The 23,568-nt window shown below is 39.5% G+C and overlaps 1 long non-coding RNA gene across 1 annotated transcript; it reads right to left on the bottom strand.

Moving 5' to 3' along the window:
• Positions 1 to 4,582: 4,582 nt before the first annotated feature.
• On the bottom strand, positions 4,583 to 12,874 carry LOC101673137. Its single transcript, XR_001178369.2, has 3 exons — positions 12,750 to 12,874; positions 8,301 to 8,428; positions 4,583 to 4,722 (listed from the first exon to the last, which is right to left on the bottom strand). It is a non-coding gene; the product is annotated as an uncharacterized LOC101673137 (long non-coding RNA).
• Positions 12,875 to 23,568: the final 10,694 nt, after the last annotated feature.

The following is a 23,568-nucleotide window of genomic DNA, read 5'->3' as shown; positions in this document are numbered from 1 at the left end:
GAACTGCCCTATGACCCAGCAATTGCACTATTGGGTATTTACCCTAAAGATACAAATGTAGTGATCCAAAGGGACACATGCACCCGAATGTTTATAGCAGCAATGTCCACAATAGCCAAACTATGGAAAGAACCTAGATGTCCATCAACAGATGAATGGATCCAGAAGTTGTGGTATATATACACAATGGAATACTATGCAGCCATCAAAAGAAATGAAATCTTGCCATTTGCAACAACATGGATGGAACTAGAGCGTATCATGCTTTGCGAAATAAGTCAAGCAGAGAAAGACAACTATCATATGATCTCCCTGATATGAGGAAGTGGTGATGCAACATGGAGGCTTAAGTGGGTAGAAGAAGAATAAATGAAACAAGATGGGATTGGGAGGGAGACAAACCATAAGTGACTCTAAATCTCACAAAACAAACTGAGGGTTGCCGGGGGGAGGGGGTTTGGGAGAAGGGGGTGGGATTATGGACATTGGGGAGGGTATGTGATTTGGTGAGTGCTGTGAAGTGTGTAAACCTGGTGATTCACAGACCTGTACCCCTGGGGATAAAAATATATGTTTATAAAAAATAAAAAATTAAAAAAAAAAAAGAAAGAAAATGTGAAATGCAACAAATTAGTATAAAAGAAACCAGAAGACACAGAAATGAGTAAGCATGTAGACAGAGACAATTACAATTAATATTGTATAACTTTTCTCCCATACTGTATATGTTTTAAAATAAAAATTGGTATTGTATGGAAAACAAATTTTTTTGTCAGTTAACAGTAAATACTAAACCTTTTTACCATATCATTAAAGATTCTTAGAAAAAACTATGGTTTCATACTATTTTATTATTTTAAAATATTTGTAGTTTTACTACCCTTCTAGTTTAGTCTTTTTTTCAGATCTGAATTTTTACTATACATAAATAGTTTGTAATATATCTTCTATCCTACATAAACCCTTGAATAGATTTGTGACTATTTCCACTATCAATATCCATATATTCCCCAATCTGCCTGATTCTCCACTCTTAGTCTGAAGTTTCAGAGCTGGACATTGTCAGTGCTTATTGATAACAGGTTCTCCTTCCTCTCTGAGCCCATGGAAATCTGGGCTTCTCTGCCTCTATGCAGTTAGGTGGAGCCCTGTGGCCATATCTAGCCAATAACATGGAAGCGAAAGATTTGATTTAGCTTTGCATAGTTCTCTCTTTCTCTTTTTACTCTGCTGTGGCAAATCTTGGAGACTTGTCCTAAAGGAGGGACAGTTTAAGAGAGGGGAGCCTCTGTTACTCTTGTTTCTGAATCACCGTGAGAAGCAGAGCCTTCTGCTAGATCATGCTAAACCTAATATAATGAGAGAGAAATACCCTGGCATTTTCACTGCAGTGTAATTTAGTTTATACTGGTTTATTGTATTTACCAGAAACAGACTCATAAAAATACAACTGTTGAATGAAATAAATAATAATTTGAAAAAGGTTAAAAAGTTGAAGTGATTGATTTTTTTTTTTTAAATGTTGTAGAATACCTTGAAAGAAAGCATAGTAATGGCTGAGGCTTCATTTTATCCAGTGGAGAAATATCTCGAGTATAAGCCAAAGATACAAAAAGAAGCTATGCAGGAAAAGACAAGTTTTAAAACAAATCAAAAGCATTAATGTGTGAATATCAGAATTCCTGGAGGGTAATAAATGATGGATAGAAGGAAAAAGTAATTAAACAAAAAAATGGGGAAATCCTTATAGTAAAAATGTTCTTACATCACAGATTAAAAAGAATTAGGGAAAACCATACATGCACAAATAACCATATATATTTTGGTAAAAATGCTGAATTCCAAAATTAAGGATGACGGCCTCAAAAAATTAAAAATAAGATTACTATATAATCCAGAAATTTCACTTCTAGGTAGATTGAAAAGAATTGAGAGCAGAGTCTCAAAGAGATATTTGTACAGCCATGTTCAGAACAGCGTTATTCACAATTGCAAAATGGGGAAGCAACCAAAGTGTCCATCAACAGATGAATGGATGAGGAAAATGTGATATATACGTACAATGGAATGTTATTCAGCCTTACAAAGGAAGGAAATTCTGACATATGTTGTAACATGATGAACCTTGAGGACCTTATGCTAAGAGAAGTAAGTCAGTCACAGAAAAACTCAAAAAACAAAAAGCAAATACTCATGATTTCACATATGTGCAATATTTAGAGGAGTCAAAATCATAGAGGCCCAGAGTAGAATAGTGGTTGCCATGGGCAACGGGGAGCTTGGAGGGAGAAATTATTGTTTGATGAGTACAAAGTTTTAGTTTTATAAGATGGAACTTGTCCAGCAGATGGATGGTGATGATGGTTGTGTAGCAATAAGAGTGTACTTATTGTACTGAGCTATATGTACACTTAAACATGGCGAGATAGTAAATTTTAGGCTATACATATTTTATCACAATAAATGAAATGAACATATGGAAATGGTGCCATTCATATAAAATGCATGTATATGTAAAAATTCTAGAAAAAAGTAGCAGTTCTATATTACTGACTTGTAGGAGTAGTTTTGATATATTGTCAAGCAGAAAAAGTAATTGGCTGACTAATACATATAATATAATTGAATTTTAACAAAAAACAATTGGGAGTATTTTAATATATCTATAAATATTAAGGTGGTAAAGGATTGATTTATGTTGCATTTGTATATGTATATAGCATAAGTTTCTTCAACAACAACTAATTACTATCATAATTTTATAAACTAAATACAGAAAGTGTAAAAAATTAATTTGGTAAGGCCATATTACATATTACAGTAAGAGCTGTAAACCACTGCCATTCCCATTTGGTGAATATATTTCCCCAGTTTGAATTATATCTTTTAATTGTGTGATGGTATAGAAGTTATTTAATAAAATTATATGTACTACATATATGTATACATATATCTTAAGTATATATTATTATTGAAAGTCACTTCTATTATGTTACTTCTGTTATTATGTATTATATTAATGTATATAGTAGCACACAGTTGCACAACACACACACACACACGCACACACACACATATATACACACACATATCTTTTTACATTAAGTATTGTCATGTTATCTATGACATTCAGGATTTTTTGGTTTCTTTAAAATGGAACAAGAAATTAAAAAACACCTGTATAATGACTTAAGTGAAGAACTCTTATGATTCTTGCTCTTATGGTGGGATAATTGTGGTTCTATCCCAGATTCATTCTCATTTTTTCAATATTCGTGTCTCAAGCTGATGAAAGGCCTAAAATGTATGATTTGGATTGCCCAATGGCACAATAAGCAACGAACATGTGAACAGACTTGAAAGGCACTTGTGCATTAAGGCTTATCTTCCTGATGTTTTTGGTACCCCGAAGCCTCATGTAACACCTTGGGCTAGCACGTGGAGGATAAAAGATCAAGACCATCCAGGGAGGGGATCCCGTCATTTGGACTGTCTTCAGTTAACTCACCAGCAAATTGTGGCTACATAAACAAGCCCACCCATGATCGGTCAGCCTGACCCAGAAGAAATGTTACTTAGACCAAATCAAATTATTGACTTGCAGAATAATTTGCTAAATAATTGGTTGTTGTTTTAATGTATGGCATCTTTGTTGGTCTATTACACAGGGAAATTTAAATGATATAATTCCACCCAACAGACACACCCATGGAGACATACACACATTCTCTTTGACATTTGCCTTAAAGATACCAAATTCAACTAAAGTTTTTTTCAGTAACTTTCTTTTATCTAGTTTTCATTGAAACAAAAATTTGCTTTTTCTATTGCTATTTTACCCTTTTATATAACCCTTAATTACATTATATAATAGTAGCTGTACCTGCTATTACTATTCACAATATAAACAGGTTTGAGAAAAGAAACAACTGATTCGTGGTAATCATAGAACTCATTGAGGGAGGAGAGAAGTATAAGATGAATTACAGAGTCACTTAGGTGTGAGCTTCCCTCATGTTGCTGGCATCAGTATGTGGATGTATCCTGGACTATGGTAACCCTTTAGGAGGTCTAGCGGGCTAGGACAGCATTTCCTGTCCATCTTCACTGTATGCCTTACTTCTTAAAATCTTAAAGTCATTATCTCCCTTTCTCCAACCAGGGAATGGATTTTCTTCATGACTTTAAGGTGATCAGGATCCCATTCATAATATATGTTAAATCAATATGGACTTATGCATATAATGTTAAAATATTAAATTAAAAATTTGAGAGATAACATAATCGTACTGTATTCCAAAACATTTAACAACATGGTTCATTAAGTTGCTATTACTCATAATAATAAGACACTTTCATTGATAATTCTCAATATATCCTGAAATAAAAATATCCATAATCCTAAACACTGAACAGAATCAACCCAAGGAATCTTATTAAGTCCCTTTATTTATATTATTAAGAACATGTACCATAAAGCTGCTATAACAAACAATACCAAAATGTCAGTGACTCAAAATAGTAGAAGTAACTTTAATAATAGAATAATAATATTAGTAGTAATAATAGTATAATAATATTGATAATGGAAGTATTTTTCTTGCCGATGTGAAATAGTCTAATGCTTTTTGGCCTTAGTTTCTGTTCCATGAAGTCATTTTGGGGCCCAGATATCTTCCAACTTAAGGAATGGCAACCATCCACACTTGGTTTCTAAAATCCCTATGGAAAAAAGAAGTAGGAGAGAAGATTTTGCAAAGTCCTTGACTGTCTCAATCTAGAAGTGACACATGACACTTCTACTCACATTCTATGGTCAAAAACTAGTACTGGGGACTGATCTTTTCTAAATTAGAGCCAGGAAATGGGATTTGCCTGTGTGCCCAGAAGGGGAAGCAAGAATGGTGACCATCCATCCAGTCAGTCACATTTTTTTTTTTTCATTCTACAAACTTGAGTATATCAAATTTGTCTTCTAATTGAATGGAGAATTGAAACAAAGGATTGAAGTCAGTAGCAAAGTAGTGGTTCTCACAGAAGTTAAAGTGGCCTGGGGATATGGCTACAGCATATGGTCTTATCTTCAATCTGGTGCTTTAAGATATTTGAACATATTGATGGCCTTCTCTAGAGTTCAGATTCCTTTTTATACTAGAAATAAGGAATTAATCAATTTCCAATTTTAAACAGAGATAGGCAAATTGTTCTAGGAATGCTCCGGGATGATGTTGGTGACTGGGAAAGGACTAAGACAGGACCTCAGTTTGGCTCTGTGACCCTCCAGATCACTTTCTCACATATCTCCTGACACCCTGGGCAAAAATTCAATATTCTGGTTTATTAAGAACAGATTTTTTTCCTTTCTGTTCATATTTCTTCCCAACTTCAAAGTCATAAAGGAAGAGACTTACAGGCATGAGATATATATATAAAACATGTTCTTAATTTTATTCATTCAACATCCATGCAGTGAGCCTGTTTAATTTATGTGGCTTTTATTGAGAATCTACTTTGTGATAAGCTCTATATTGAGACAGGGGAATACAGATAAATAAGGTTTAAAGGAGTTAGAGACATACCTATCTATTCATTCATTGAACAAAGATTTAATGAGCTTCTACTTATGAATCATACACTGCTCTTATGAAACTGGTCAGAGGAGACAGTTCATCAAATAAATACATCAATCACATTGGAGAGTAAAAAGTGCTATGAAGGAAAACACAAGCAAAAAAGTGGTGGGAGGCTTACTGGATTAGGTGAAAAGTATCACTGGTACTTGAGTTAAAAGAGGAAGGCACCCTTGCCAAGTTCAATAGCCAGAGAGATCATTCCATTAAGGAAAAAATCAGGAATGGGTTAAATAAGTTCAAGAAAGAAAGGAAGCCAGGGAAGCTGGACATGCATGTTTGAGGGAAGCTGGGAAAATGAATGCTTCAATGAGGGGGTAGGTTCTCTCCCGCCCCTAACTGTGATTTCCTATCCTCTTACTCAGGTCCCCATGGAGACCTGAATGCTTCTGGGTAAGAGTTTTTTTGAGTATATTAGTTTGCTAGGGCTGTGTGGTAGTTAATTCTATGTGTCAACCTGAGAGAGCTAAGGGATGCCTAGACAGCTTGTCAAATGATTATTGTTGGGTGTGTGTCTATAAAAGTGTCCCTGGAAGAGATTCATATTTCAATCAGTAGACTGAGTAAAGTAGATTGCTCTCACCATCACTAGAGGGTATCATCCAGTATGTTAAGGGCCTGAATACAACAAAAATGTGGAGGAAGAGAGAATTCACTCTCTCTGCTTTAGTGGAGACACCCATCTTCTCCTTCAGATGTGGGTACTCATGGTTCTCGGGCTTTCACACTCAGGACTTAACACCACAAGCCCTTACTCTCTATTCTCCCAGTCTCAGACATTTGGACTTTGAATGGCACCACTGGCTTTCCCAGTTCTTCAGTTTGTATGTGGCAGATCATGGGACTTCTCATCCTCTAAAATCATGTAAGCCAATTCCTATAATAGATCTCCTCTTATCTATCTCATATTGGTTCTCCCTGTGTCCTCACATAGGAGGACATCATCCTACTGTGTGTGTTCTCTGTACCCTAATCTACTCTTCTTGTAGGGATGCCAGTCGTAGAGAATTATGGAGTATTGGTATGGTCTCATTTTACATTCATTTCCTTGCTAAAGGCCCTCTCTCCAAGTACAGTCACATTCTGAGGTACAGGGTGTTAGGACTTCTACACAAGAATTTAAGGGGAGGGCACAATTCACCCATAACACAAACCATAAATAAAATATAGCCATTGAAATTGGGAAACTTATTTTCTATTTTGATACATAACATTTAGGTAAGGGCTGGGTCATCAGGGCATCATAGGCTAGGAGACAAAATGTATAAGACAAAATGAGGAACCATTAGGACTTTGTCATAAGATCTTTTAAGGTCAGTTTATTGTGTAGAGAATGAATTTTCTGACTACATCAAGAAGTGTAGGTGGTTTGGATTAGGGTCAGAACAGAGGAGATGGTATGAGATGTTTAGATGCAGGATCTATTTTGAGGTAAAAACCAGAAGAAATAAATGATGGATTAGATGCAGAGAAAGTAGGGTGAAAAGAGGAATCAAGCTGGACACAAGTGGCTTATGCCACTGTGGAGATGATGGATCCCAGCATGGGCTAGATATGTGGTCCCTGGGAAGGAACTTTATCTCTATGACTTTCTACCTCTTCATTTGCAAAATGGAGCTAATAGTCTTTCCTCCATAAATTAGTAATAAGGATCAAATTATATAATGCCTATAAAATACCTTGCAAGTGCTTGGTATGCAGTAGGTAGGTAGTGGATGGTATTGTCAAGTGTCAGCCCTTCTCAGATGAGGAGGATGTGTTTACAGACCACTGGAGAAATATCTGATTAAATGTCTAACTGAAAAGAACTGATGAAGGGTGCTCTACCCATGTTATAAAAAAGGAAAATCAATGTGGACCAGGACAAGACAACCTTTCCTGGTAGGGTCAATGATGGGGGTAAATGCGAAAGACTTGAGAAGAACTCATTTCTGAGGGAAAAGCCCTAATGTTTTAACTGGCTTGCCCAAAGTCAGGGAAAATAGTGTGTCCTACAGTAGAGAATCCCAGATCTGCTTTTCCCTAGTGGACCTTGAATTGTAAAGTAAGCTTTCTGGGCTATGGTTGTCGTTGTCTTACAATCACAATGGAAGCTTTACTAGTTGGTCTGTAACTTGGAGCCAGATACTCAATATTTTTAAAAATACCAGATCATTAATTCGAAAATGTCGATGTTACTTCATAAGATAATAAAACAAAGTTGCAAATTAATGATGCTAAAGTAAATCATACTTTAAAAATTAATGAATTTCTTAGAACACGACTAATGATTCGTTTACAATTTTGAAAGATGTTTAAAAAGAACTAGGATAAGATCACCATGTTAGTAGCCAACAAATATCACATCATTGCATCTGACGGACTTTATCTACAAATTTAAGTATTGTATAATTAATTATCTAGTCACCAGGACACCATTGTTGGAAATGGTATAATATTAATCACAAATATTTAAGGAAACATAATAATGAAGTACTTACATAAGGATCCAGAACTGTGAAAGAATTAAACTTCACCTACTGCACACATCACCCACCAAAGTACTCTGTTATTTTGTCCCTTCGAAAACGATTTGATTTTTAGCTTCCTTGACAACTCTCAAACCTAAGGGTCTGAGTGTTAGTCTACTCTCCCCAAGTGCTAACCTGGACCGGGTCCCCTTTTTCTCACCTGCCCTTGGCCTGATGATCCAATCAGCCTCCAAATGCAGCGCTACATCTTCTAAACTCCAAGTCCACACCAGGGGTCCCCCTCCATTCACTGCTCCTTGGTCCCGGGCCAAGTGTGAGCTGGAGCTTCTGGGCACCAGGGTGAGGCGGAGACATGTAATACGAACCAGACTGGAGGTCAAGTCTTATTTTCCTCTGACTACACGCTTGCTGCTTCTCGGGAAACTGCCGCAGGGAGGGTTTTCTCCCTCACCTAATCATTGCCCCCCACCCCTCTCAGCCCAGGTCCCCATGGAGACCTGAATGCTCCTGGCTGAAGCTGGGAAAGCATTTTTCACACCTTAAATAAAATGTGCAGATTGAGGGTGGAAGGATTATTTTCCATTACAATATGAAACATTCTGGCCCTTTTCCCAGAGTTTATAATAGCCCTTGGAAAGGGCCTCACCCCAAAAGTATAGTCCTAGAAACCAGCTAGAAATGAACTGGGAAGTCTGGACTATGGGCTTGCTAAGGAGAGAGAGCCCATGTTGATGGGAAGGTTGGAGCACTGGCGTTGTTACTCCCTAGACTGGAGGGCAAAGAGCTGTTTGTGGGTACAGACTCCATCCATGTCATAGTTCCTACCCTCAGAGCCCCCAGGGGCTAATATGTTCACCGAGGTTTAACTTGAGGATCCTGGAGCTCTCAAAAATGCTACACACAATGATGAGAAAGGTCTCCATCCATCGGTCCTATCTTTTTCATTATCTTTGATACCAGTTAAAATTCAATTTCCCTGTAGACTAACTACAGTAATAAGCAAACCAAATCCCAGTGATTAACACTACACAGGTTTATGTCTTCCTCATCCCATAGTGAGACGGTTGTGTAATGGATGTTCTTCCACAAGGTTAGGGACCCAGGATCCCTCCATCTTCCAGGGCCTTGGAGTCTTCCATCAGATCCTTTTTATTCTGTCTGAAAACCATTCTCTCTGAAGGACTTTGCAGGGGACTTTAGGAACCAGGTGTGGAAGTGTACACTTTACTACACCAACAGAACTATCACAAGGCATATACTCCAACTTCTGGGCAGTCCACAAAATTTCTATACCACCTGCCAGAGAAGGAGAGGGAACTCCTAGATATAGGGGAGCACATTTCTGACCATATCTTGCTGAAAATAGAAGTGTCACTCTGGGTTGTCATCAATCCTGACATTTCCATTGGAAGTGTCTGAGAAAGGGGTGAGATATAGGGAAAGGAGCCTTTGAGGACAGGGGACAGGAGAGGGAGTCACTGCTCTTTCTTATCTTTCCTGTTCATGGCCATAAGCTTAAAAAAATGGTATAGAATATATCACCCTGCATTGAGATTAAGGGAGAACATTTCTAGTGTCAGTCTTCTAGCAAGACAGAATCTTATGTGAGTGGCATCTCATCACCTTTACCATATTCTATTGTTCAGAAATAAGTCACAGTTCCCACCCACACTCAAGAGAAGGACATTGCACGAGGGTGTGAATATCAGAGGGGCAGGAAACATGGAGGCATCCTTAAGGTTTGTCCTCCATTGGAGCAGATGTCTAATGAGCAGATAGATGGATGAGGAGGAAAGACCACAAAGGAAGAGGCTTGCTGTAAGACAACATGCACTTTGTTCTGAATCTTGTTCTTATCACTTATCAAATGACAACCTCATAGGACTATCAGGAAATTTAAGATAGAAATGTTGGTAAGGGATCGCCAGGTGCTCAGTCATTAAGCCTCTGCCTCCAGCTCAGGTCATAATCCCAGGGTCCCGGGATCAAGTCCGACATAGGGCCCCCTGCTCTGCAGGAAACCTGCTTTTCCCTCTCCCACTCCCCTTGCTTATGTCCCCTTTCTCACTGTGTCTCTCTCTGTCAAATAGATAAATAAAACCTTAAAAAAAAAAAAAGAAAAAAAGGATTCTTTAAAAAAGATTAAAAGAAAACGTTGATAAAACATGTAATAAAATATGGGCAAAACAGGGTCCAACAAGCCTTCCTTTGTTTAATTGCTGAGGACTTTGGCAAGTCACTTCTTCAGGCCGAGGCTCAATTGCTGCCTCTGTATATGAGCAATTTGGTTCCAGAAGACATTCTGAGGGGTCACTGCCAACTTGAAGACTCACATCACTGGACAAAACTGACTTGTACAAAGTCTCTCCATAAAAACAAGAACTTGAAAAAATAAACAAAAGACAAAAGATAATCATGGACTTGAGGGCAATGGATGTATTTCTTCTTGGTCATCCAGTTGGAGACCTTTTGGAAGTTGGATATGAAAAGATTAGCATTGAAGATCGTGTATGAAATAATCAGAGATTAGATCATCTAGTTCGTTTTATGTATTACTGTCTATCTTTGTCTTATGTCTTTTTTTGAGTAGCTGTTAATAAAATACAAATCCCTTCAACTGCAACAATGGCAACTCTAGATCCATTGAAAATTAGAGGAATTTCTAACTTCGTAAAAAAATCTAGAAATATAGACATTGAAGCTTACTTGTCTGGTTAATTGGCATCAATAGGAATCAGTTACTCTATTTCATTGGGGAGCGGTTGGGGGAAAAACAACTCAGGACCAAGTCACCACTTGGACTGATAACCATGCTGGCCGAGGATATCCTGCATTTGCTGGAATCTTGTCTATAAATTTCTCTTTATCCAACACTTTTCTGGGCTTCTCTTTATCACACTCCGAAATTCCTGCATTTTCCCCAGTTTTCCTTCTTGCCATCTGTGTTTGGCACCCCAGGAGAATCGAGGGGAAGGCTAACAGAATTACCATTCAGCCTGAGATTGTTTCTCTTTATTCCTTTCTCAAAATGAGGTGTCTGAGTGATTGGGAATTGTAGCCAACCCTCTGAACAGAGTATCCTGGGGGCTTGTTGTCTCTAACGAGTTCTCTATGAACATTTATTTGTAGGGGCATACTGAAGTGTCTTGATTCTCGTCACAATGCCTCAACCGTCTTAAACTGAAAATATACCCGGAACTTTGTCTTGAATTCTAAACGTCAACACCCCTCCCATGCATAATCCCTGAGGCTGCAGGGGTGGCAGACTGGCACATGCTGGAGTGAGTGCCTCCTTAAATTCTGTGGCCTGGGTGCCTCACTCACCCACTGGGTCCTCATCTTAGCCCTGCTAGACAAGACAGGGAAGCTCCCCACTGAATGCTTCACTGAGCTAGATATAAAGATTGTATATTCATTTCCTAGAGTTGGCATAACAAATGATCACAAACTTGGTGGCTTAAAATAATAGAAACTTATTGTTTCATGGTTCTGGAAGAAAAGGTCCAAAACCAAGGTGTCAGCAGGGCCTTGCTTCCTCCAATGGCTCTAGAAGACAAGCCTTCTTTGTTTCTTCCAGCTTTTAGGTATCGTCTGGCTTCTGGTCTTCCTTGGTTTGTGGCAACGTAAGTCCAACCTCTGCTGCTGTTTTCACATGACCCTCCCTGTCTAGGTCTTCTCCTCTTCTTACAAGGATGCTTGTTTTTGGGTTTAGGGACCTCCCAGACAACCCAGGATGATCACATCTTGAGACCCCTAATTTAATCACATCTGTAAGATCCTTTTTACAAATAGGTTCACATTTACAGCTTAGGAAGAGACATATATTTTGGGGAGTTACCAAATGTAACTCCCATTTGGGGAGTTACAACGGATTGGAATCAAGAGGTTGAAATCCAGAAATCCAAACCATTAGACAATCTTAATAGAGTTATTTGTTCAACAAATCTTTGCTGAGTGCTTCCTCTATGCCTAACACTACCAGCTCCAAGTCAGATGAGGACAAAGTTGGCAAAGAGGAAGGTGACATGGCTCTGTCCCATACCTCCCCAAAACAATAGCAAAACAAGCCAAACAAACAAACAAATGAACAAACAAAAAAATCCATATATATGAGTACACAAAAATACATTGGATATGGCAAAAAAAAAAATCACTATGGCTGAAGTTGGTGAAGTCACACTCTAACATCAGTCTCAGCAACTCATCATTAAATATATATTCAAATTCTTCCCATTCTTAGAGATCCAGCTCAGGTTCACCTCTTCTCCAAAACTCTTCCAAACTCAACTCTGAGTTCACATGGCTTTCCCGAAATATTACATTTCTAAGTCAGTTCCTTCCCACCACTCCTGTCTCATCAGGTGGCCCCACCACCTGATGTTGCAGCAAGTTGGAGGCTTGTGGTCTCCACTGCCTGGACGCCAAAGGCTTCCCTATTATCATCTAGTCCAGACTGTATGACTTCTTGCCCAAGGCATTCACAACCTCCCGGGTTCTTTCCTCCTCCCACCCTTCTTATTTCTACCATCCATTCTCTGCAAGGCAGTAATTGTGATCTCCACACAAAAACTAAGTCACTTATTTCGCTCAGAAGACCTGTACCCCAGGTGAAATAATACAGTATATGTTAATAATAATAATAAATCACCTATGTCACTCCTGGGCTTCAATCTTTCCAGTGGCTTTTGGCTGCACCTGAAATAAAATGGAAAGTTCCTACCCTGGCTAATGGTTTTGTTTTGTTTTGTTTTGTTTTGTGGGGGGAGAGTTGGGATAGGGCCAGATGGAGAGGGAGAAGAGGGGGAGAGAGAGACTCTCAGGCAGGTGGCAGAGCCTGGGGTGGAGCTCCATCTCAGAACTCTGTGAGATTATGACCTCAGCCAAAATCAAGAGGCAGACACAAGACACAACTGACTGAGCCATCTAGGCACAATGCCCATCCTCTGTTTTTTTCTGTTTGTTTGTTTGTTTTGTTTTGTTTTGTTTTAAGAGCCAAAAGGTCTTAATATAAGCTTATCTCTACACACCTTTCTGAAGTCATCTTCCACCCTCTCTTCCTGGCAACTTAAGCTCCAGGGACTTTATTTCTGTTTCTTGAAGAAGCAAAGCCAGGCCTTGCCATATGATGTTTGCAGGTGGTTTCCCTGCCTACAAACACTCTCCTGCCTCTCTTTAAGGCTCTTTCCAAACAGTCCTGGCTGGTGTATGTCTTCCTTAGTGGGATTTCTTCCCTGATCACTCAGTCTACATGGCTCCATCTTCACTCACCCTCTGCCAAACCACTCTTCTCATTTCCTTCATTGTTCTAAACAACGGAACCACTTTTCATTTGCTGTTATTTATTTATTGCCTGTCTTCTTACACTTTTCATGAGAAAAGTATACACATTTCATGAGAACTGGGATCTTATCTGTGTTTTTACCATTGTCTCTCCATGCCTAGATGAGCCCCAAACATATAGTAGATGCGCAACAAATACTTGCCCAATGATGAGATCCAAATGTTAGTTGTGTTTTTTAAATAACAAGCTGTATGAGAAAAAGCATCATTTTACGGTTTTCCACAGACAACCTAACACAATTTTTAACACATTTAAACATTTATTTAGCTGTTTTGGAAAAGAGAGCAGGGAATGATGTTCTAGGGTTTCTGCTGAATACCCTTTGGGTCTCTCTTGTGTTTTAGAGATTCCATCTCTGTTCTTTGCTTTGCTGGGCTTTCCATAAGATAAGGCAGCATATTGTGGATAGTTTCTGTTTCTACTTCAGAAATCTCAGATGCAGGAACTATCTAAGAATACTAGGATGAGCAGTTAGTTCCCCCTTTTTCCTTTGTCTCACTGTTTCCTTGGGACCACCTCTGCTTCTGAGTCTGCTATGCATTGCAGAGAAATCCATCCCACAAAGAGCTTCCAAGCTCTTACCTATATAAATAAGAAACAAACCAACAAAAACTCCAATGACTGTTATCAGGAAAAGCACACTATACTTTGCTGAAAGACACCCAACCAGAGTGCTTGAATCTTGACTTTCTAGAAACATTGGCCAACTTTCTTTAATAGCCATTATCTTTGCATTTTATGGTACTTTGGGTTCTGTCCCTTATGTCCACAGAGGTCCTCTCCATATCTCTTTTTGTTGTCAGTATATCCCTGAAACCAACAAGATTTGTGAATGATGTACCTCAGGGGGCCCTGCTGGGGAAGCCTGGGTCAGACAGAGTCTGTTCTGTGTGAAGTAATCCTATCTGTGTGTGCTCAAGTTTTAAAGTTGACCCTCATTAATCATGGCTCTGGTTCTCTTAGACATTCCAGAGCTGATCTATCCCCTTTCCCCCCAAGCAACAATCCATATAGACCCCCAAATAAGTTATTTATTCCTGAAATGACTTGATCTGGCATCGGCCAGCCTTCTATAACCTCCTGTGTATGAAAGAGAGAAATGGATGGCTTGGACAACATCAAAGTGTTGTTTTACTTTCCATATAGTCATTAACTTTAAATGTTCCCAAACTAATAGTCCAAGACATTGTAAAGAGGTAATAAGTTCAAAGGAACATGAAACATAAAGCAGAACTCCAGAGTCATTTGAAAGTATTTTCTGTAAATGTGTGCAAGCTTTCAAGGCTGCTAGGCAAAGGAACCTGGATCGGCATTTTGGCCAGTGCTGAAAAGAATTTTCCCCAAGTGGAGTGTGTAAGTGAGTTGCCAGGCCAACCTCTTTGAGAGCAGAAGCATGTCTTCAGAGGATCTGCTGTTCCAGAGAATGCTGCATGGAGCTGGCTCATTCTTCCTTCAATTAAAGGGCAATTTGTCTCTTTTTAAAAATCTCTCTTTCCTTGTTTGGATCTAGGTGCTGCAGGTCACTTAGGGAGGGTTGGTCTACTGCTCTGCACAATAGGATGTCTCTGTATAAGAGAAAATTACAAACAGATTAAGTTATATAAACTGAATATCAGAGTTCCTGTTATAAAATCTCTAGTCACTGAGTTAAAGAGAGTGGGTTGGGAGGTCAGAGCCCTACATATTGCTCAAAGACATCAGAGCTAAGGCATCGTTATTTTTATTATAGTTATTATTATTTTTAGTAGACGAAACACAACCTTTGAGAAAGCCACCAGAGAATGGAGTTTTCTGTGAGCAGACTTGCTTAGGACGCCATGCACGGAGATGAAGGGCTTCTGTTCTTCATCTTTAAGAGTCTCCATTTTCCATCACACAGGACAACTGTGGGGCTTGCTTTCTAGCCTCCCATCTGGGGCGGAGATTTGCAACCATTAGCCTAGGTTTCTTTTATTTCAAATTAAAAAACAGCAAAATTCAAGACTATTTTGTTAAGCGTTTCTTTACTATCTCTTTTTCCTCTTTCCCCACATGCAGACTTCTATGTGCTTCTAGTCAAGAGAAGCCAGCTCTGTCGTAATCCACTTACTTTTCACTCACTGTTGTGCCATAAACATTTAAATCCTGCTCTGTAACTTTCCTAAGAATTAAAGTTTTCATTGAGTGCCTATCCCAGAATTTAGTTAACCACTACTTATAACTGAATTTTTAAATTGTTTGCAAACTGTTCCCTACTAATGATAACTCAGCAATGGACATTTTGAAGCATGAATACCTTTTTTTCAGTCAAGGGAAGGATGTCATTTGGACAGAACCCTTCTAATGGGATTATTAGCTTAAAATACATAACCATTTTTATGGCTCTTGAGAGTGGTATGTTTGTTGCTTTCCAAATCACTTTTTTTCAGCTACAGTATTTACCTGGCATTAATTACTCAGACACCGTTTCACTATATCCACACCCACATGGGACCTGGTGAAGAGGGAAATATTAAGCATCCCAGAGACCTTGAACTGTAATAGGCACTGACTCAAACCAAAGAAAGTACGACAAGCTAAATTCAGTTAAATTGAAAATTATGTACTGATACTGATACAACCTAATATGGGTCTCGCTTTTATTATTATTAATTTTAAAATATTTTATTTATTTATTTGACAGACAGAGATCACAAGTAGGCAGAGAAAGAGAGAGGAGGAAGCAGGCTCCCTGTTGAGCAGAGAACCTGATGCCTGGCTCCATCTCAGGACCCTGGGATCATGACCTGAGCCAAAGGCAGTGACTTAACCCACTGAGCCACCCAGGCACCCCTCACTTTTATTATTTTTTAATCATCATTTTATTTCTTAAAAATATACTAAGTAGGGGGGCGCCTGGGTGGCTCAGTGGTTAAAGCCTCTGCCTGCAGCTCAGGTCATGATCTCAGGGTCCTGGGATCGAGTCCCGCATCGGGCTCTCTGCTCAGCAGGGAGCCTGCTTCCTCCTCTCTCTCTCTCTCTGCCTGCCTCTCTGCCTATTTGTGATCTCTGTCTGTCAAATAAAAAAAAATAAAAATCTTAAAAAAATATATACTAAGTAGGAAATATATGATTCATTACAAAAGAAAAAGAAAATAAATATCGCTCATATTGCTGCCTCTTGGATAAGACATCACTAATATTTTGGAGCAACCCTGATTATTATTCTATGCACATATTTTAAAAACAAAAATAGACAGAACAAGCAAGGTTTCAGTCTTCCATTTTTTTCACTAAATAAAAGAATAGGAACAGTATATATGTGCTAAACATTTTGTCACATATCAATTGTAATGGCTATTTATATATTTATTTATTTTTTAGAGATTTTATTTATTTATTTGAGAGAGATCACAAGCAGGCAGAGAGGCAGGCAGAGAGAGAGGAGGAAGCAGGCTCCCTGCTGAGCAAAGAGCCTGATGTGGGGCTCAATCCCAGGACTCCGAGTTCATGACCTGAGCTGAGGGCAGCAGCTTAACCCGCTGAGCCACCCAGGTGCCCCAATTGTAATGGCTATTTAAATTTACCATATGAATATATCAAATATCCTGTGGTTAGTCATGTGATGCATGACTTTTTATCTATCACAATTAATGTTGCAGTGGTAGTTTTCATTCTAATGGACATAGCTTAGTACAAAAACTGTGATAATATCCTAAAGACATTTTTTGAAGAATTTCTAGATAAAAGTGTAACTGCATTTCTAAAGTTTGTGACAAGTATTCCCAAATTGCCCTGCAGAAATGCTACCCTGCACAGGGGTATGAGATGATCTATTTTCTAAATACTCACCAACATGGCCCAGTGTCATTTTACAACCAGTCGTTTTAAATTTGGTGAACTAACATGATGGTGGTAGATATTAATTTGCACATTTTGATCATTTGTGAATTTAGCCTCTGTTTCTCATATTTATTTTAGTATGTATATCTTGTGTGTGTGTGTTTGTGATTTTTCCTGTTTTCCTATTGCTCACTTTTCTGCTATTTAACCTTCTAACTAACCACAGAGCAGGTCGTTATGAACACGTGGTGTCCTACATAATTCGGTTATTGGATATTGGGACGCCCCTTCCCTTCTCACATTTTTCCTACTGGGATTCCGGCCCCGAATCCCTCAACTGCTTTGTGATTCTCCACCGGCTTATTGCATTGAATTAGTGCTGGGCTTGAGATGGAATAGACAGGAAATTTTTTTTTATCCTGGGAAGTGGCGCATACTACCCAGGTAAGGAGTGTCAGGACACCTGAAAATAAACTTGTGCTAGATTGTAAAAGGCCTTGAATGCTAGAAATTTGGGGAAGGGGGGGTTGTACACATTTTTTTAAATTTTTTAAATTTATTTATTTTCAGCATAACAGTATCATTATTTTTTCGCCACACCCAGTGTTAGACTTGTTTCTGTCAGCAATGGGGAGCCATTGAGGGGGAGAGAAGTGGGAGAAGAAAAGCTGTGTTTCAGAGAGTATCCAGAAGATGGCACCATTGTAACACATCTTTTGCCTGAGAGCTTTTTAGCTGCTTGAGCTTTGCAGGTAAAGTCCACATGTGAAACTGTACCTTTTCTGAAGCATTCAGACTAAAATGGTCTAGATTATTCTAGTGGCCTAGACGGGATGGGCTTTCCTAAAAGGTGGAAAAACTCTTACACAGAAGCCCTGTCCTTTTTTTTTTTTTTATATTACATATTCATTTGACACCACCCTCAGCCCACTTTTCGATTATGTATATCCAGATACTCATTTTCTGCCATTAAATTCTTCCAAATGATTCAGTGGTAATGACAGAATATTGATTATTGAGTATCTTGAGGTATATGAGAAAATTCTATAATTCCTCTGTTACTCTAAGAGGCTTTTAATTTTTTTCGTTCTCTTGGTCATTTGATTCAACTTACTTGAAACATCTCTACTTCCATGAAAAAAAAGAAGACTCAGTACAAAATACGAGAGTCCAAATGTTTTTCACTGAAGCCTCAGTGGCTCCCCTCTGAGAGACAGCAAGGCACATGTTTGTAGTTGGGAATCTGGCAGTAAGGAGCTTGAGGGCTGATGGTCAAGATGTTCTGGTTCAGAAGTTAGAAAATAAATAATTCCTGAGAGGAAGGATTCTTAGGCTCTGGGCAGCTGATACGGCAATAAAATAAATAGGCAGTAAAACACACTTCCTGTTTTGAGAGTTCACATTTCATATTGGCAAAGCGCATCTCTTAAATTCAATCTCATGCTTCCATAAATAAACCTGGCACCTTTTTAAACACTTTTCCATCTGCTTCAGAATGAGGAGTGCATTATTGAATACACCTCAGGGAGTCCCAGAAATGGGAATAGACTACTTGTGAGGAACACACCATTGCAGTTGGCCTTGGCCCAGAGAAGCCATCAGGAGATTGTTTGAGTTCAAACCATTGTAACAAGACCCCGAGGGTGTTTCCCCACCCCCTTTACTTCTACTTGAGGTTGTCAGGTGGGAGCTTCACACCAGGAGGAGGCAGGAACCATCTCAGGTTGAGTCAGGGTTAGGCACATTTGCAGGATTCTTTTCTATAATACCTGGGCTAGTCCTCATTCAGTTCCTGACACCTAGTTTCAACATATTAATCCAGTTTCCTAAGATGCATGGAAAAGCCTATCATCCACCTTTCTTAGAGCCCAGAGGTCGGGTGTACAGAGCCTGGAAGGATTCTGGGAACTCCTCGGGTTTGTGGTAATCAGGCTTGATGTTGGGAAGCATGGATTGCTGTCATAGAGAAAGGATTCAAGTCCTCATTTTGTCATTAACTGTGGGATCTTGGACAGGTAGGTATGATCTTTGACGTTGTATCCTTGGAGCATGGTCAGACAAAGTGAAGCAAAGCCCATAAAATCAACTAGTACGCTCTCTGACACCAAATCAACAGTCCACAGATACTAGCTATTTTTCTTATTTGACTTTCCCAGGTAAGCTTTTTGCACCAGAAACTGGGAACAGACCCTGCCTGGCTCAGGCAGCCAACAGTGTTATCATTTAGCATCTACATTTACCATTGAGGCCACTCTTAGATATTGGATACTTTCCTATTTTTTTTTTATATCATATAATCTAACCCTTACATTAAACCTCAAATATTAAAATTTTAATTTAATATTATTTTTATCTTACAAACAGAAGATCAGAAATACTACTAAATGTTATCAAATGTGACATGCCACTAGTCGTAAGGTATGCCATTTTTTACTTACCATCACAAAAGGAAATTAAAAACTTTGGTAATTATAACTGTAAGACTCCACCAGTTGCAAGACACATTGGAATTTCAGAGATTTTTAAAATGGGGGGGGAGGTGTTCCTTTAAAACCAATGAACTATAGTAAGGAACTTGCCTGACCTCACGCAGAGTTGGTGGCAGAACCAGAATTTTAGTGCCAGGAACACCAGTGACTTACAGTGTTTTTCTCTAAGTCAGTGCTTGTTCACCCTTATCAGCCACTCTCCACACCCAGCAGGTCTTGGAGCAGCTCTGCCCTCCTCTGGAAGCCCTGCTCTGCTGGTCCTGGGGAAGCCTTTTATGGTCCTCCAACCTGCACCACGGCTCACTTCAGGACGCTCCTGCTCTGAGCTCCTTGAACATGGAAAGGCAGACACATAGGAGTCTGGCTCACTAGTGCCAGTGGCTGGGCATTTCAGAGGTGAGTAGGAGGCAGAAGCTGCAGAGCACATCATTGGTGCTGCCTAAAGTCCTTGCGGGGGGAGACAGGGAGTGTTCAACAAATGATTTCAGTATTGCATCACTGCTATCATCTCCCAAGCCTGCAATTAGATTGGACTGTGATGAGAGTGGGGTTTTGGCACTATGGGATCACCCTACTCGGGAAGACACAGGCTTGTCTTTCTCTTTTGAATATCTGGGACTGTAAGTACTCTTAAATTCAATGTGACTCTAAGTATTCCAACACTTTGACTTTTGTGCTTCAAGGAAATAAGCTGCTTCTGCCTCCTCATTGATTCTGATAAGATGGTGAGAAGAGTATTAGAACTTGGACTGCAAGTTCCAAAATAAGATGTCTAAGATAAAGAAATTGAAAGCTTTATTCATATAAAAATGTCAATACAGAAACAGGTCATTTGCTTGCATTTCATCTCACTCAAATTTTACTAAAATTGAAATGTGAGTATGAAATTATACTGCCTTTCAGAAAAAATATAGTTAGATTAAAACTGACTTCCTGTTCTACCACTAACCAACCATTGCCTTGGCAAGTCAGTTCTTGCTAAGCCTCAGTCTCACTATCTATCATCCAGAGAGTTGAATTAGATACTCTTTCTAATCCTTCTTGGCCCTGACATTCTGATTCTCTGACATGCTTCTCCTTACTGGGTTGAGCACCAATATTATCGATTGCGTTTGTTTCTGTCCACATAAACAGAAATGCCCTGGGGATCACAACACTTTTACACCTTTCATAGTATCACTGGAATCCTGAAATAGCCCATGATCTCTTTTGAAGCAATGTGCCTTAACGTTTGCTTCAGAGAACCTGGTGAACTGAATTTTTCCTAGATGACCACAAGAGCATTCTCCGTCTGTGCCTACGCAGCCTTGACAAGGATTCTGATCCAGCAGCATAAGAACTGTAGACTAAATCCTCACCATGGCACTCTGAACCAGGTTGGACCTCTGGAGGCAGTAAGACACCTTCCCAGGGGCTTCATGCAAAGTTAGACCATGTCCCCAATGTTCATCTTGCCTCGGGGATCCCGTCACACCTTTGCACGCAGTTCTATCCTGGTGTGTGTGGTTGTCGGTTTGCACATTGTTTTCCCCAAATAGGTGTCAGATACTTGTACGTTCAGAATGTGCCTGATGTATCTGGAGCCACAGAATCTGACATGGCGCCTGGCACTTCAGTGTACAATTGAGTCATGACCTAAACATGCGATTTCCTTTGCATGGATGAGGGGAAGGGGCTTCCTCACGGCAGGTATCATGGGAACACTGCTGTGAGGAGAGAGAAGAAATCTCAGAAGCAATTCCTAGATTATTTTCTACCTTGCTTCTGCCTGTTTTTGGGTCATGTGTGTGTGTGTGAATTTGACTGTGAGGTTTACCTTGCATTTGTGCTTCCAGGATGCCATGAGTGCATGTAATCCGCTTCTCTAGAATTAGTTACCCAGACTGGTGTTTATGTTGTAGCTCAGAACTGGCCTTTTGTTTTACAAAGTATTGACATCATGCTTCCCTGCAAGGAATTATCACTCTCTTTGAGGAGTTGTAGCAAAGGTCTTTTTTTTTTTTTTTTCCTAATAGCCTTGGATCTTCCTTTACCTCCTTTCAATTGGCTTCTCAAGCAATGCTTAAGTTATCCCACCATCTCCTTCTTTGACCTCTGCTTGCCTTTGTTTAATTTTTCCCTTAGATTTTCTCTGAGGATAAGGAATCCCCTTGTTTTATCATCAACTTCTTTAAAAGATCTTTTTTGATTAACTTGGTTATTTTAATATCTGAGTCATCTTGGCAATTCATCGTTTATCCATGCTGCAAGTTCTTCTGATTTATTACTAGCCTCCATCAAACACATTTTCCCTTGCTCCCCACCTCCAGATTAATCCAAACTCATCTGTGAAGCTTGTTACCAGAGAGTCGGGTCATTCTTATTTACTTGCTCCCTTTGGGGGCTGTAGGCATTAAGCTCTGGTACCCTGCCAACCTCCCCCAGAGTAGCTGGTCAACCTGCTTTAGCCTTCCTCAGATGCTGGCACTGGCAGGTGAGGGAAATATGAAGAGTGGAAACAGTGAGACTTTTGGGTAGCGTGCAGATTCTCCAAGGTCAAGATTGAGGGCAAGTCTCATGGTCAGAGATATACTTCAGGCTATTGGATGCAAAGCCTGTATTATGCCAGCATCTGTCCTGTTCTGTGAGCACACCCCGTCCACAGCCATAACATATAAAAATCATCAGCCCTTTTGATCCAAGAACTGCATCAAATCATTTTGACCCTTTAAGGAAGATATGTAACCTGGGCCAAGTGGAGCCAGATGACTTTTTTTTATTACCAGAGCATAAAGCAATATTAAATGATTTCATGAGTTGTAGCCAGAACATCTGTTATTAAACATTAGAAATCTGATTTATTCAATTATAACAAATTGGCACTCAGCCCTCTCTAAAGTAATGCCTTGCCCTTGGGGCAAGAGAGTGTTGTTTGTCAGTTTTCTTTGTGAACATACCATCTTTCCACATGTCATACAACAACTCCTCTTTTCTTTGAGAGATGATGGCCCAACCGAGGACAAGAACTTCCCTGGGCAGAGGGGTGCTAGGGGTGTGTAACATGGTCTGTTGTTTCAAGCACCAATGCACTGGATCTAGAACCATTACACCCCCGAAGGCTCCCAGGTTGTCATATGCGGGAAGGGAGCACAGAGGAGACACTCATATGTACAACTTCAAAGGCTATAAAACTGATGCACAGAATTGTAAAGCAGCTGGGTCCTGTGTCAGTGGCTAACTCCTCTAAATTGGCCCAGTTTTTCCTTCAGCTGCTACTTCTGCAGCCTTATGGGGCACATTGTTTTATTCCATTTGAAGCCATCCCCAGACTTCAGGGAAAATTCTGCTCTCGAGTCCTTCATTTATCACAGATAATATAATATTTGTGGGTATCCGGTCCTTTGGGACATGAGGCTTTTGCATTGATCAGAGTAACGAATGGAGATCATGGCATTCTGTTGGTGGGATGGCAGACTTTAGTGACCAGGTAAGTGTGTGTTGGTGGGCACTGGGATGGGCACCAGAGGTAAAAGGAGAAAACCTCTGGGAATATAGAGGCTTTCCCAAGTTTTCCAAACTAATCCAAAGTTAGCCATTCATTTTATGGTTCATTTACACATCACTCAGTAATCAGTTTTGAGATATTTACCTGTGCTAGTCACTGTGTTAGGTATTGGGAAATGGGCAATAAAAAGTTAAAGAAGAGTTGATCCATTTACTCAAGAAGTCCACAGCCCGATAAGGAAAGTACGATGTTGGCACAAACTGAAGGAGAAAGTTATGAGTCATGGGAGAGTCACAGATAAAGGATTGGGGGAAGTTAAAGGGGAAAGAAAGAATACTGGCATGTTCCAGGA

This window comes from Mustela putorius, unplaced genomic scaffold (genome assembly GCF_011764305.1).
Source record: "Mustela putorius furo isolate JIRA1106 unplaced genomic scaffold, ASM1176430v1.1 tig00537284_pilon_pilon_pilon, whole genome shotgun sequence".
Lineage (NCBI taxonomy): Eukaryota > Metazoa > Chordata > Mammalia > Carnivora > Mustelidae > Mustela > Mustela putorius.
The sequence above is the reverse complement of the archived record's forward strand: the minus strand, read 5'-3'. Positions and strand labels throughout refer to the sequence as shown.